Genomic DNA, 15,574 nt, shown 5'->3' on the forward strand with positions numbered 1-15,574 from the left:
ATAGGTTGGAAGACTGTGAAATGAACTCTAAGGCTGCATTCCTAAAAAAAACCTCGTCAGTAAGTCTCTTCAGTGATGCTCCCTTCTGAATGAACTCTAAGCTACCCAGTGAGTTTTAGAGCTGATCAGGAACTTAAACCTTGGATTTGTGTACACACAACCCAACACCACATCTACCTTTACAGGAGGGTGGTCTTTTATTTTGAGAGGCACATTGTGTGATGGATTGGACAGCAGTTGTCAGCTTCTGGGTTCCTTGGGGCACCATTGCATACTGAAGAAACTGCCATGATGAACACCACACCACACTACAACCAAGGACACACTGCAACCCATTCAGCCTCCAATGGAATATTTGTTCAAGTCTGATTTTAGTGGTGGGAGAGGACCCCTCAAGAAGCAGGGAAGACTTCTATGGGTATTTGAGTGCCTGCAGGTACCTCACTGGCAACCCCTGGTTACTGTGATAATTGTGATTACATTGTGATAATAAAATGGGCGGAACTCATGAGCTCCTTGGGTGGAACTCATGAGTGCATTTAAAGCACCATGATACCATTTAGCCATAGCTTTCACCCCCAAAAAATATGAACTCTAGTTTGTTAGGAGTGATGAGGGTTGTTAGGAGACCTCCTGTTGCCCTCCCAGAGCTACAAGTCCCAGAATTCACTATGAAGAGGGGTTGATGGTTAAACCACTCTGGGAATTGCAGGTCTTTTAGGGTCTCCTAACAACTCTCAGCATTCTTGACAAACAACAGCTCCCAGATTTATTTCTATCAGGACTTTATGTGGTGTCATGGTGCTTTAAATGTATGGCTTGAATGTGGCAAAGGATTGGCTGAAAACGATGCAGGTAGAAAATTAAATGCATGTGAATGAATTCTCTACATGCAGTCCGTGCTTTTAGAAGGTGTCTTCTTTATAAAATTGCTTGGGGAAACAACTCCTTTCTGCATCATTCTGTTAAATAGAGATGGAATATAATAGGTTATAATGTAGCACCTTCTCCCTCACCAAAATATCTTATTGAGTGTTTGCTACATAATAATTATATGTTTTGGATCTTGGCTTTGATCCAGAGAACAAGGGACATATTTATGGGCAATTGCTGCCTCCAGGAAACAAAAAATCACGAGTGCCTGCTGTTGCATAGTAGTAACATTTATAGGTAACTACTAGCTTCATTTGTGGAACAGTCAAATTGGACTGTGGACTTTAACCACTGTATTCTTCTTGCTTCCCTTTTTCAGAGGGAAATGTTTTAAAACGTGTTTGTTTTCCTCTGGAAAACAAGTCATTGCTTTGAGTAGGGCTTGCCACAGAGAGAGAAGGAGAGATTAAATTGGTTTCCACGAGTTCAGGTTGGCTGTGTGGGGCTGTTTTCACAGAAGAGGTAAGATAATTACATCAATGAAGCTTCAAAGTGTGCCGTGTGCTGTTCTGTCATTTCAGATTCTGGACTTAATGGTCTTACTGGGCAGGGAGTAGGATAGGGGAGTCTCTAGGATAGGGTAACGTATATTACTTTTTTGTTCTTCAAAATGCTTTGTTTTGGGGCCCTCCTCATTCTACTGAGTGAGGCCCTGGACATCTTCTACCCAGGTCTTCCCTTGATGGCACCACTGAAAGCATGTTTAGTATTTGCTGCTTTCACAGAAAACAGCCCTCAGGGTGAAGTAAATGCAGCTGCCCAGCAAATGAGCCCCAGACCTGGAGGTTATCGCTAAAAAATTCTTTTATGTCCAAGCAATCCCGAATATGTCATCTAGCTTTTAACGGAGCGATGCCTACAACTTGATAGCATGGCACGAATACAGAAAACTTTTCCTTAGGATATAATGAGGCATGACCTGTTTCAATAACAGTTGTGGGAACATTCGGTGTAGGGAGAGAAGTAGAATAACATCTAATGAGCTGTAGCTAATGAGCCATACCCCTTTACCTGTTGTGTGCTCAGTGAGATAGATGGACATGAGCTACAGAAATATAATCTTGTATTTATTCTCTATTGGCAGGTCACATCTGGAAACTCATTTATATTTTGCCCCATATGTGCAATGCTTTAGAAGTATCTTGCTTTAAAGCATTTAAATTTTATCTCATCAGCTTTCAACATGTAATGTGCAACCCGATCCTATGCATGTTTACTTGGAAGTAAGTCCCACTGTGTTGATTGGCATTTTCCTGCAGTAAGAGGATTGAAACCCTACTTAGCATTTAAATACCACCTTTCAATGGCCAAAAAACCCACTAGCCAGGCAGTTTTGAAAGAAATGGAAGATTTTCTTTTAATATTTTTTTCCCAAAAAACGCTTCTAATAAAATCAAAATAATCAAGGGAGATAATTAAATCAGAGGACAAGGAGAAGAAAAACAACACCAGGAATAACATAATCTTCCATGCCTATGAATTTAGCTAAATAAAAATGTCTTGCAGTACAATATTATGTGTTCCTACTATGCCCAATGAGGCCATACACCTAGTTAAAATTACAGTCTGAATAAGCCTTCTAAAGATTCTAAGATACTAAACTTGGTAGACCCTACTAGAGAGACATTCCCTAGAAATTCCCATAGCTGTGGTTTCATCACAATAGGACATGGGTACACAACATGGTGCTCTCTAGTGGTTGGACTCAACTTGACTAGCATGGTCAATTGACCAGCATAGTCAATGATGGGAGCTTTCTCTGCAGTACAACATGCGCTGAACGTGCATCTGTCTAACAGACGATAAAGACAATGAAGGTGACACAGGGTGAAGGTGACATAAGGGAACAATGTCATCTTACACTATTTAATGGAGCAGAGATGCAGATTTATTTTGGAAGAGGTCCTCTTCAAGATTTTGATGATGATGATGATCGCAACACAAAAATACAAAATGAGAGCACAAAATAGATGTGGGTATCCATCTGTCTCAAAAGACAAATGGAGTGTGCTTCTGGGGGCAAAGTCAAACCACTGGAGAATCACAGCACCCACCATGGCTGCAGTGACCCATAACTCATAGCTGCTGCCTCCCATGTTGCTTTTGCTGCAGGGCAATGTGCCCAGATGACAATACCCTTTTCTGGCTTCACTGATGTGGTCCAAAGGAAAGCAGACCAATACATTTGGCATCAGGTTCAGTTGCCAGAAAGAGGCATACAAGACACCACCCACTCTTGTGTAGGGTTTAATCCTTTGCTTTTTCTTCTTCCAAGTATGCCCCACAAGGCAGTGGGTACAGATTTTTCCTTGGGTTTACTCCCAAAGCCTTTCTCATGAAAGACTATAGCTTCAAGGCAATGGAGGTTTAGAATCAGAGTTTTCCTTTTCCTGGGATGTTAGGATATTTCCGTTCCTCCTTAAAAAGGGTTGTTGTGTGTCACAAGCGTGCTTACTTCCTGCTCACAGGGAGTTTCCGTTTTGTATATAGCTTTTGTCTCTGGCTGTCTCCTCGACACGAAGGCAAGTGGTCATGTTTTTCCTTTGTTCTGACCAACGTTGAATAAAGCTGTAAATATGCTCTTCTGGGTGCATCTTCTGTTGCGGAGTCTGCTGAAAAGGGCGTGCATGAGTCTTGGAATGTGTCTGAGGCTCGTGTTGCTAATTGACTGATGCTGTTCTACGGGAGATCGAGAGATCGTCTGGAGACGATGTGTAGGCTGCATGATGGCCTTTGTCTCCCTGGCAGTATCCCAACATGGGCTACCTTCCCAGGTTTACAAGCCCCATCTGCTCCTCATTTCTCTTTACAGCACATGCATCAACTGCCTTCTTGACTGTTGGAGGCACTGTTAGTCTTCTGCTGTCTTCACAGGCAGAGGAAGTTTGAGACTCATTGGCTATCCAGTCAAAGCCATTCCCAGGGTGTGGCTGCTGTCACATGCTGACAGCTTCTAGGAGCCAAAGGTGAGAACTGAGTGCATGTTGAGGAGCCAAAGGTGGACAAACTTTCAAGAACTTCTGTATGTACTGATGGGCCAACACAGGTTTTTGGGTGTGTAGAGGCAGTTTGGACCTGTGTTCAGTGTAACATGTGAACAAGCCTAGAATTATGGCATATCAAGTGGTAGTTTCCTCTTTGGAGCAGATCCAAAGCTCCTTAAGGAAGACAAACGTCTGAGACTAGAGGCTTCCAGCACAAGCTGGACATTCTCTTTACCAAGTGCTCATACTTCAAGAAATTGCTATTGTTCATGACATAGGCTCTGCTGATGTTGCAAATGCTGATGGCTAACTACCATGGTCATTAACATTATTAATTGAATATTGCCCCTTGTTAAAAGTGATCACAGTTAACCAAGCACTTAATGTGAAATATAAAACGATTTGTTTAAGCATCAAATATGATTGATGAATTTATCATCAATATCATGATGTAGCTAGCTATCTCATACCCAGAGCTGCTACAATAATGATTTGTTGTATAATTATTTCATAAATGTTAGACATGCCATTTAAACCAGTCCTTACCAGAAGCTGTAACAAATTAGTGTTGTGTTTAACAACTATATTTGACAGCTTTCTTTCACATTCTAACATAATAGTTTTCAATAGAACATTTTAGCCTAACAACTTTGCCCTTGTCTGGAGCAGAAACAAATTAGCTTAATGTAATTTTAAAAAGATGAATTAAATAGCAAGATGTTCAACATTAATATTGATATATGTTCTAATGAAGTAGGAAGACCAACATCCCGAGGCCAACTTCCTGTATTATGATTATCCTTTCTTATATTGTGAACTGCTTAGAAAATAGGAAAATGAGATATTTTGAAAAGGAAATTTCAAACCTAAAAACAGGCTCTTCTATCAGTGTTACCAGACGTTTTCTGGCAGAAATCCTATTCCTTCAGAAGCTATATAACCAACAAAACATCATGCTTTCCCAGTTACTGTCTATCCATGCTAGAGAATGTTTTACACATCAAATCTATGTCTCTCATACTGTCATTAAAGATATTTCCTTGTCAGAAATTGTTACTGATGCATGTGATCTGTCAACAGCAGCAGCAGTAAAATATTGGTGGTTCATTTTAGGCAGGAGGTAGATGTTGTTTTTTTACAGAGAAGTAGTTTGAGAAGAGGCATCACCTCCTATAATTTACAATGCACAATTGTTTTGTCCAGCTGTTGACTTTGGTTAAAAAGATTTTTTTTCAGGGTTTTGTCACAATTCAAAAACTGTTTGCCAGAGTAAAGGTGGTTTGAATACATCTGCCAGATTAAGATGAATGTATTGCCAAAAATGTTATTTTTATTTCAATCAATCCCAGTGATAAGTAACACAAATTGTTTTAAGGATTGGCAGAGAGACATTTCAAGATTTATCTAGAGAGGCAAGAAGCCAAGAATAAAATATAAGTTATTAATGGATCTTAAAGAAAGAGAAGGCTTCTCGCTACCAGATATAAAACTATACTATGAAGCCTCTTGTCTGTGCTGGGTAAGGGATTGGATAACATTGAAGAATGTAGATTTACTAGATTTAGAAGGACATGACAATAGATTTGGATGGCATGCATATCTGTGGTATCAGAAGGCCGAGGTACACAGAAGCTTCCAGAATCATATAATAAGAAAGACAATCTTTAAAGTTTGTGGAAAATAGAAATATCTACTAGAACAAAAAACACCATTGTGGCTTTCGCTACTGGAAGCAATAGCATTGAAAAAAGTAAATATGAAACCCAACTGGGGAACATATAGAGAGCTGTTGATGGAAATGGATAATTAATTAAAATTAAAACAATATAATGAAATAAAAGAAGAGGTAACAGATTGGTTACAATATTTTCAATTATGTGAAACATTTAAAAATGATAAAAAGAAAGGATTTGCGTATGAAATCTCAAAATTTCAGAGGGAAATAATAGAAAGTGATTATAAATCATTATCAAAAATGTATAATATACTGTTGTAATGGGAGACAAAGGATGAAGAGGTGAAATGTGTAATGATAAAGTGGGCAAAAGATGTGGGACACAATATACAGTTGACAGACAGATTATGGAGAAATGATATAGTATTCACAGCATGTACAAAACTCAAGGAGAGCTATATGAAAATGATGTATAGATGGTATTTAACACCAGTTAAACTATCAATAATGTATGAAACAAAAGATGTTGGAAGTGTAAAGAGGTAGAAGGTACATTTTACCATATGTGGTGGCAATGTAAGGTCATAAAAAGCCTTTTGGAAATGATTTATAATGAATTGAAAAAAAATGTTTAAAATAACCTTTGTTAGAAAACCAGAAGCGTTTTTAATAGGTATAATTGGAACAGATATACCGAAAGAATATAAAGCTTTATTTATGTATGCAACAACAGTCACATGGACATTGATAGCCCAACAATGGAAAGAAGAACAAGTCCCAGCTAAGGAAGATTGGCAACGTAAATTAATGAAATATGCTGAAATGGCCAAATTAACTGGAAGACTAAGAAATCAAGAGGACAGCAAATATAAAATAGAATGGAGAATGTTTATTGCATATTTAAAAAAGCATTGTAAAGAAGTTAACTCAGGAGAAGGTTTTTTTTAAATCACTTGTAGTAGTACAATGTTTGAATTTGGAAATATTTAAAGGTAAGAAAATTATAGACATGTATAACATAAAATAACACAAAAGAACTGGGGAAGGGAATGGAGGGAAGTCAAAGGATTTGAGGAATCCCAAAATATGGATTTAATATGGTATGTAAATGTCTTATTTTTATTGCATTTGTTTATTAATGTATGTGAAGATAACGTTTGATTGTGAAATATATATATGAATAGCTCTGCCAGAAGCAGCAATCTTATGTTTCATATTGTCTTCAACCATTGGCTGTGGCAGCACAGGAACTCTCTGTCTCCTGCCCAACATGATGACCAAATTGTCATGCTGATGGTTTGTTTTGAATGGTTCCAGGAAGAGTTCAGCTGCTGCCAGGACCATATAACACCAGTCCTAAAAGATCTACATTGGCTCCCAGTACGTTTCTGAACACAATTCAAAGTGTTGGTGTTGACCTTTAAAGCCCTAAATGGCTTTGACCTTGTATACCTGAAGGAGTGTCTTCGCCCCCATCATTTAGCCCAGGCACTGAAGTCCAGTTCTGAGGGCCTTCTCGGTAGTTGCAACCGCCCTGTGGAATGCCCTCCCATCAGAAGCCAAGGAGATAAAAGACATCTGAAGGCATCCCTGTATAGGGAAGTTTTTAATATTTGATGATTTACTGTGTTTGATGTTTTAATTATTTGGATGCTTACTAAAGTGGCAGGGGCAACCCAGTCAGTGACATATAAAGAAATGATGATGATGATGAAAGGTCTATGATTATTTCATCATTTCACATGTTCAGTTTCCAACTCAGCCATATTTACTAGCCTTTTTCTTCTTCTCTCAAACCAGTTTTGGTAATTTTGCAACCGTGTTGTAAATATGAAATGAAATGAAATGAAATTTATTATGGTCCCAGACCAGATTCACATACTGTACTTAGCGAACATAAAACACAATAGAATTAAGTTTGAATTAACAATTGGATATGACAATAAACAATATGAATATGACAGCCATTGGAAAAGGCTATGTGTTGTAAAGATGGGTTCAGAGCAATAGGCCAAAATCTTCATGGATTATTTAACTTATATTGGAAACAACCCAGTTCAGTCTTGTGGATCTGATGCTTCCTTCCACATGTACAACCATCATGAAAGTGGCTAGGTGCAACACAGTCCATCAGAGGCTGCTCCATGAGGCATATCATCTTTTCCTTACATACTTATGGTTTTATGACACCACTTGCACTTTCCCCCAAAGGTGATTATGCCATGGTATGGTGACACTGCAATACAGAAACACTTTATGAAACCAGGTTGCCAGCTGTGTACTATTACCTTGCCATGATTCTATGTGTCTTGCTATGATTCTATGTGATCCTGAATGGGGCCATTATTTCTGTGAATCAGTTATAATTGAAGTTGTGGGGAGGTTTTATGTGACTCTCTTGTTTCTTTGTTTTGTTTTTATATCTGGTATCCATAGGACCTAGGACCCTCGTACCTACGGGACCGCCTCTCCTGGTATGCCCAGCGGAGGACCTTAATGTCCATAAATAACAACACTTTGGAAGTCCTGAGCCCCAAGGAGGTTAGATTGGCCTCAACCAGGGCCAGGGCTTTTTCAGCTTTGGCCCCAGCCTAGTGGAACGCCCTACCGCAGGAGATCAGGGCCTGTGGGATTTGACATCTTTCCTCAGGGCCTACAAGATGGAGCTGTTCCACCTGGCCTTTGGGCTGGAGTCAGTCTAACCTCCCCTCTCTTTCCTTTATTTTTGATAGAATCCCTTATATGGGATTTGTATATAAATTCTCCCTCGGCTCTTTTTGCTGGCCCATGTAGGATCAGCATGGATAGTTGGCCCCGGTGAATATTTGACGTTTTCTCCTCTTATGGCTTTGATCTGTAGGCTACCATTAAAATGAAGCTGCATTTTAAACTGTATTCGAACTTATATTTATATAATATATATATCTGTGTGTTTGTAATGTTTTTATGGTATTTTATTCAGTGTTAGCTGCCCTGAGCCCGGTCTTGGCTGGGGAGGGCGGGGTATAAATAAAATTATTATTATTATTATTATTATTATTATTATTATTATTATTATTATTACTACTAAGTTCAGGAATCCTGATCAGCTTTGAGCTGAAACTGATGCTTTCAATGAGTTTCCTGAACTGCAGGGGGTTGGACTAGATGACCCTTGGGATCGCTTCCAACTCTACAATTTTATGTCAGAAAGGTGGCTTGGGGGTGGGGTAGCAGGAAACCCATTTCTTTGCCTCCTTTCTTTATTTCTTTCAACTAGTAATGTGACGTAAACAATCCCCTTTATTATCCCACTAATGCTGCTACCAAATGTGGAAGATTATTATAGCTACCATTATGTATTGCTTATTATATTCAATACTATTTCTCCACTGCCACCATATATTTAAAATACCATCCAATAATAAACCTTCGTTCACTCACCGTGGGCTATGATTAACTGTGGTACAAAACACGACAGGCAGACTCAGATTAAAGCACAACAAAAATGTAAGTTGTATGTTGTTATTGATTAACTGAGAATATAAGCAGATGGTTATGTTTAGCTAGGAAGGTTACTAATCGTTTTATCTGTATGCCATCTTTCCACAAAAGAACAGTGCTCAAAATGGCTTACAAAAGACAGAAGAGCAATATTAAGACTAGAACATAATAGCCACACACATAACAACATACAAAGATATTTCAGTAATATAAAGGTAACATTAGACCTCCAAGCAATAGCAAAAATAACAAAGGAGCTGGACAGTTTCATCTTACATGCTCTCACCTCGGACACTGATTCTGGGCCAGAGGAGCTAGGATATGGAAGCGATTTTGCAGCTCCAAAGACAAAGTGTGGCTCATGACTGTCCTACTGTGCATCACATTCCTCCAGTGAGGTTAGTCTCTTGCAATCTTCCTCCTCCTCCCTAGGGGGCACCCCATCTGTGGTGTTGTTCCATCACAGTCAGCTCAGCTCTTGAGAAAGACTGCATGTTGTCCTGTAGCTCCAAGTGTGACTAGGCAGGCCTCAAGTTGCTGTACCTTCTCTTCCAGCAAGACAACCAGCTTGCACTTGCTGCAAGTGTGCTGTTGCATGTTCTCTGGCAGAAAGACAAACATAGCATAGGTGTTTCAGGTCACTGGAGCAGCTCCCTCACCCTCCATGTCTCTTGGTCCTATACACTGTGAGACAGTACTCTGGACCTCCCTTAAATTCCTTCACTGTGAATGGAAGGGGACCCTCTTCCCATCCTTTGGATCCCCTGGGAAATTCAACAAGCCTGTTGTACCTGGAACTGGGTGTGGAAAGTGCAGCTGAACTGGACACAGCTGTGGACAACCTAAGTACTATCCACCTTGGGCCTGCCCATAAAAAGCAAGTCTAGAGTGAGAGCCTAAGGTGATAGCCACTGTTCTCATGAACTATTCTTCTTGTGAGACTTTTGTGAGTGACCCAAGGGTATGTTGGACCCTGGGTGACAACCTGCAGGCTGAGAGGGAGGGTGCATCAGAAGATAATGAATTGATATTTATAGACATTTAGTAACTTTGTACAGTCGTACCTTGGAAGTCGAACGGAATCCGTTCTGGAAGTCTGTTCAACTTCCAAAACCAAATTGTGGCTTCTGATTGGCTGCAGGAAGCTCCTGCAGCCAATCAGAAGCTGTGGAAGCCCCATCAGACATTTGGGTTACAAAAGAACATTTGCAAACCGGAAAAATCACTTCTGGGTTTGCGGCATTCAGGAGCCAAAACGTCAGAGTTCCAGAGTGTTCAGGATCCAAGGTAAAGGTAAAGGTAAAGGTACCCCTGCCCATTTGGGCCAGTCTTGCCAGACTCTAGGGTTGTGTGCCCATCTCACTCAAGAGGCCAGGGGCCAGCGCTGTCCGGAGACACTTCCGGGTCACGTGGCCAGCGTGACAAGCTGCATCTGGCGAGCCAGCGAAGCACACGGAACACCGTTTACCTTCCCGCTGGTAAGCGGTCCCTATTTATCTACTTGCACCCGGGGGTGCTTTCGAACTGCTAGGTTGGCAGGCGCTGGGACTGAACGATGGGAGCGCCCCCTGCCGCAGGGATTAGAACCGCCGACCATGCGATCGGCAAGTCCTAGGTGCTGAGATTTTACCCACAGCGCCACCCTCGTCCCTAGGATCCAAGGATCTTGCTTTTTAAAAAGGTTACATTAATACAGTAGGATCCAAGGTACTACTGTATTAATGTAACCTTTTTAAAAAGCAAGAGATCGTTCAGCCTGCAGTGGTGGAATTCTTGCCCATACATGCAGAAAGTATGTGCTTTTTTGAATGGCTTTTTAGCCTGCATTATAAAAGGCTTTTATAAAATAAAAAACAACAGTATTTTGCTTTAAAAGGTACTTATCATTGGAAATTTTCCCAAAGAAGAATTGAACAGAAGGTAAAATTTCAATGTGTGACTTCTCTTGTCACTCACTAACGTGAGGGGAAAACACATGTAATCTGGTACAGTTCATGAGGTTAAAATCATTGGAGAAATGCCCCCGTTTGGATTATTTCAAATGCCTTTCTGGCCAAGGTTAATTGCTGCATGACACAAATTCAACAGGTGCAACTTGTAGGAGCAACAAATCTTACACTAGCTGAATTTTTGCCCAGCATGCTCTTCTTAAATTCAGGAAGTCTCTGTAAAAGAAGAAAAGCTTGACAATCCTACCTTAAGGCTCTGAATAAAGTCACCATAAGTACTCGAGCACATAAGCAAAAGTAGGATACAGCTGTCAAGGTGAACACAGGAACTTTCAAGATAAAGTATTATTTCCTTTATCCATACCCCTCAGCGTCCAGCTGACAGTATTTTCCCATACCTGAAATTTCCATGAAAGTTCTTAGCTTCATGCTCAAAAGCAAATTTATATTACTATCCTGTAGGTGCAGGTGATGTCTCTCCACAGAAAAAGACAACGCCTGGAGATTACAGTGGAATCTAAGCTTTTGCCATATTTACTCCTAGGTGGACACAGGTGGCTCTATGGGAGTTGTAGCGCATCTCAGCTTCTGAATAAACTGGGAGAATTTTCAGCTTTCTTACTGGAGTCTTATGTAAGATTTCCAAATCTGTTGGTGCTCGGGACAAAGGGAGGGGTGCAGATGTAGCACAGCCTGTAGTTCATTTCCTCAGGGCCATCCTAAGTCCTGTGTAATGTAGACTCATTAAAACAACACTGTAATTAAAACAGGAGACCTGGGTTGTGACATCACGAAATGCATGTGTAAACAGATACATCTTCAAAAGCTCCAGTTACAGATAGGTAGCCGTGTTGGTCTGCCATAGTCAAAACAAAAAAATTTCCTTCCAGTAGCACCTTAAAGACCAACTAAGTTAGTTCTTGGTATGAGCTTTCATGTGCATGCACATTTCTTCAGATACACTGAAACAGAAGTCACCAGACCCTTCTATATAGTGAGAAGTTGGGGAGGGGTATTACTCAGAAGGGTGGTGGGAATGGGTGATTGGCAGATAGCTGAGATGAGACTGTTGACGACTCTTAACGACTGCAATAGGTCTTACAGGAAAAAGCAAGGGGCGAGAAGGTGAAAAATGGCTTTGTCATGTATAATGAGATAAGAATCCAATGTCTTTGTTCAGACCAGGTCTCTCCATGGTTTTAAGTTTGGTAATAAGTTGCAATTCAGCAGCTTCTCTTTCCAGTCTATTTCTGAAATTTTGAAGTTTTGTAGTTTTGTGGGAGTGCTTCTGGACCCTGCTCCATGTTGTTCAGGTGGCCTCCGTGACCAGGTGTGATTTTAATCAGCTTTTGTTGATTCACCAGCTGTGTCCTCTTCTGGGAAAAGAAAATAGTCATCCATGCCTTAGTAACTCTCAGTTAGAATACAATAACATGTTTTCTGTGAATCTGCCTTCAAAGCTTCTACAGTTCCCCACACCTGGTGCAGAATGTGGCAGCCAGGGTACAACAGAGAGAAATCATTGCTTTGAACATATTGCAATAGTGCTCAGAGATCTGAATTGGGTATAAATTTGTTTCCAGGCACATTTCAATTGATGCCTACCCTAAGCGGAGTAGGCCCAGGTGCTTGAAGAATCACCATATAAATCTACTGGTGTGTTAAAGTTGTCACTGGAGGCCTTTAAAAAATATTCACCTGACATCAAAAGAGAGGGGAATAGCCAAAAGTGAGGGGGATAGTGATACAGCCTTCTCAGTGTCTGGATGGAAGTTACTTCCTAGAGATGTACCAAAGGCACCTTCTTTCTCTCCATCCAACAATAAGATAAGGTTGCGTGCCAAGGTCCTGTGCCCCGCAGTTCCCTATTGATTAATAACACAGACATGTGTATTTAGGTTAACGGTCTAAAACAGGCCACAACTTTATTGGTTACAGATGTGAGTGGTATGGCTTAGGCTTTGGGTGAAGCCAGGCTATATCTTGACTCTTGCCCATCTGCAGGGAATTGAACTAAGGGTAAACGACCAGAAGGGTGAGCCCTATGACTTACATCAAAGGGGCATCCCGAGGGGTTCCCGTTGGGGTCGTGGCATAGCCCTAGCCCATGTTCGGGCTTTGGACAGGAGCCACACACCCAGATCCCTTTGACAGGATACCCTTATCGAGGAGGTGCAGGCAGAGGCTACAACCTCCCCTCCCTTAAACAAAGGCTTACCCAATGCCTAACCTTACAAAGTTGTGATGATTGCTAGGTAGGCGAAAATACCAATGGCCGGTGCCAATTTGCCAAGTGGGAAAATTCCTACCCGGCCCCACCAATAAGGCAGCTGACATTTTTCCATAGCAAGGTTGTGTCATACCAAAGCTTAAAAAGAGGGTGGGTGGCTTGGGAGATTTGGTGAGGAGGCAAGAGAGGGAAGCCCTCCTGGCTATGCCCCAAGCCAGCATAGATTGGCCGGGTGGGCATGACATGGCTGGGAGTTGGTGTGAGTGGGGCATCAATTCCCCGCCCCTGAGACAAATTACTGCAAGGGCCTCGATGTCCAGCCTCGATGCTGCCCAGCATGAAAGGTGAATGGTCCTATAATAATTTATCTGGCCTTTAGAAGAGGGTGGTGAAGAGATAACTGTCAATAAGCTACAACCTGCTGCATTTTCAGGCCAAATTTGGCTAATTGTTAACTAATGGGGCCTTGATGGATTGGTTTAAGTTTTGTTTTTGATTTTTTGATACTGCTAAAATATTGGGGGGGGGGTTTCTGTTGCTGTCTTGGGTACCATTTGTGGCAAAATACAAATGTTTTAAAGAAACAATTAAAACTTTGAACATGATAACTTTATTTCCATTTTAATCATGTTTCTGGACTTTTTATTCTTTAAGGGACAATGGAAACAGTTTGGCGAACTAGCATGTAAAAAAAACAATTTAAGAATGTAGGAAGAGCCTTCTGGGAAATGATATATAATGAGTTAAAAAAGGTATTCAGGTATACCTTTCCCAAGAAACCAGAGGCCTTCCTACTGGGCATTGTCGGCCAGAAGGTGTTAAAGAAGGATAGAACACTTTTTATGTATGCAACTACAGCAGCAAGAATACTTATTGCCAAACATTGGAAGACACAAGATTTACCTACACTGGAAGAGTGGCAGACGCAACTGATGGACTACATGGAACTGGCTGAAATGACTGGCAGAATCCGTGACTTGGGGGAAGAGGCGATGGAGGAGGACTGGAAAAAATTTAAGGACTATTTACAAAAATACTATAAGTTGTATGAATGTTAAAAACTGCACGATTTGGAAGTTTTGGCTTCAGCGATTAGATTTTTGGAAACAGGAAATTAAGTCAAAAGTAAGAAAAGGAAGAGATTTAAAGTATTACTAAAGGTGATTAAAGGTACAAGTAATTGACAAAGAGTATTTTAAATTTAAAATATTTGAAAGGTACAAATTAAGACGTGAAAAAAGGTAATAATTTGCTGACATTCTAATGGTAAAGAATGCATGGTATGGGAGATGTGAGGAAGTCCGATTGGTTATGTAAAAATATTTCTGAAAGTGGAATTTTCTTCTTCTTTTTTATTATTTGTTTATTTTATCTTTTCTATGTGAACTCTATACTCTTGCTTGTGTATTTGAAAACGCAATAATTTTTATTTTTAAAAAAAGAATGTAGGAAGAGCTTGCTGGATCATGCAATGATCCTTCTAATCCAACACTCTGTTACAGTGGCCAACCAAAAGCCTATAAGAAGCTTAAAAGCAGGGCCTAACTGTACTCATTTCAATGACTGGCATTCAGAGATGCATTCCCTCTGATATGTGCCTGTAAAATTTCATTTTACATTAATTTTGTGGTGAAACTCAGTTTTGGCAGTTAGAATCTGAGGGTCGATGATGATGATGATTGGTAAGTTACTTTCTAAGTTACCTTGGCTTGCCCTGGGACCTTATGGTGAAGGGCAACAAATAAAGAATAATTATTTCAAAGGTTTTCTAATGGTAACGTGTCAAAGTGGAAATAATTCCCATGTTCCCTTCAAAAAGTCACATCATAAAAAGCATTGATCATCAAAGTAACTTTCCCAAATAAAAAGAGATTCTAACAGGCCCATTCTTGTGCAGAATTATGCATGGTCAAGTTGGTTGTTCTAGAGCAAAATAAGGTAACCGGAGAAAATTCCAATACAAAACATTATTGGGTTTGTTGTGTGTTTTGTGTTACAAAAGGCAGAAAACCCTTTCTTAACTTTTTAGTCTGATGGTATGGAAAGAGCAGTGGGATTCCTAAGAACAGCCTTTGCCTGCTGTGAGACACTGATTTCTTTCCAGCATTTTTACCATTGTATGCTCAAAAAAGGGGGGAAGAAAAGTTAAATTCAAGAAATTTGTAATTTTTACCTGGAGATTGATTTTACTCAGAGTGAAAGCTAGTAGCTTGTAATGTGCTTTCTTAAGATATGCTGTGTCACAAGCCTTAAGTTGTGAAATATGTAATGTTCCTTGATGTCATATGTTATATAACAAAGTTAATGTGTAATTTGACCT

General features: G+C 40.2%; 1 long non-coding RNA gene across 1 annotated transcript; it reads right to left on the reverse strand.

Annotated features, from left to right (window-relative positions):
• Positions 1-3,058: 3,058 nt before the first annotated feature.
• Positions 3,059-11,580, reverse strand: LOC309368263. Its single transcript, XR_014167678.1, has 3 exons — positions 11,423-11,580; positions 3,691-7,828; positions 3,059-3,323 (listed from the first exon to the last, which is right to left on the reverse strand). It is a non-coding gene; the product is annotated as an uncharacterized lncRNA (long non-coding RNA).
• Between the last annotated feature and the right edge of the window lie 3,994 nt (positions 11,581-15,574).

This window comes from Podarcis melisellensis, assembly GCF_964234715.1.
Source record: "Podarcis melisellensis genome assembly, chromosome: 4".
In the NCBI taxonomy this organism is placed as follows: domain Eukaryota; kingdom Metazoa; phylum Chordata; class Lepidosauria; order Squamata; family Lacertidae; genus Podarcis; species Podarcis melisellensis.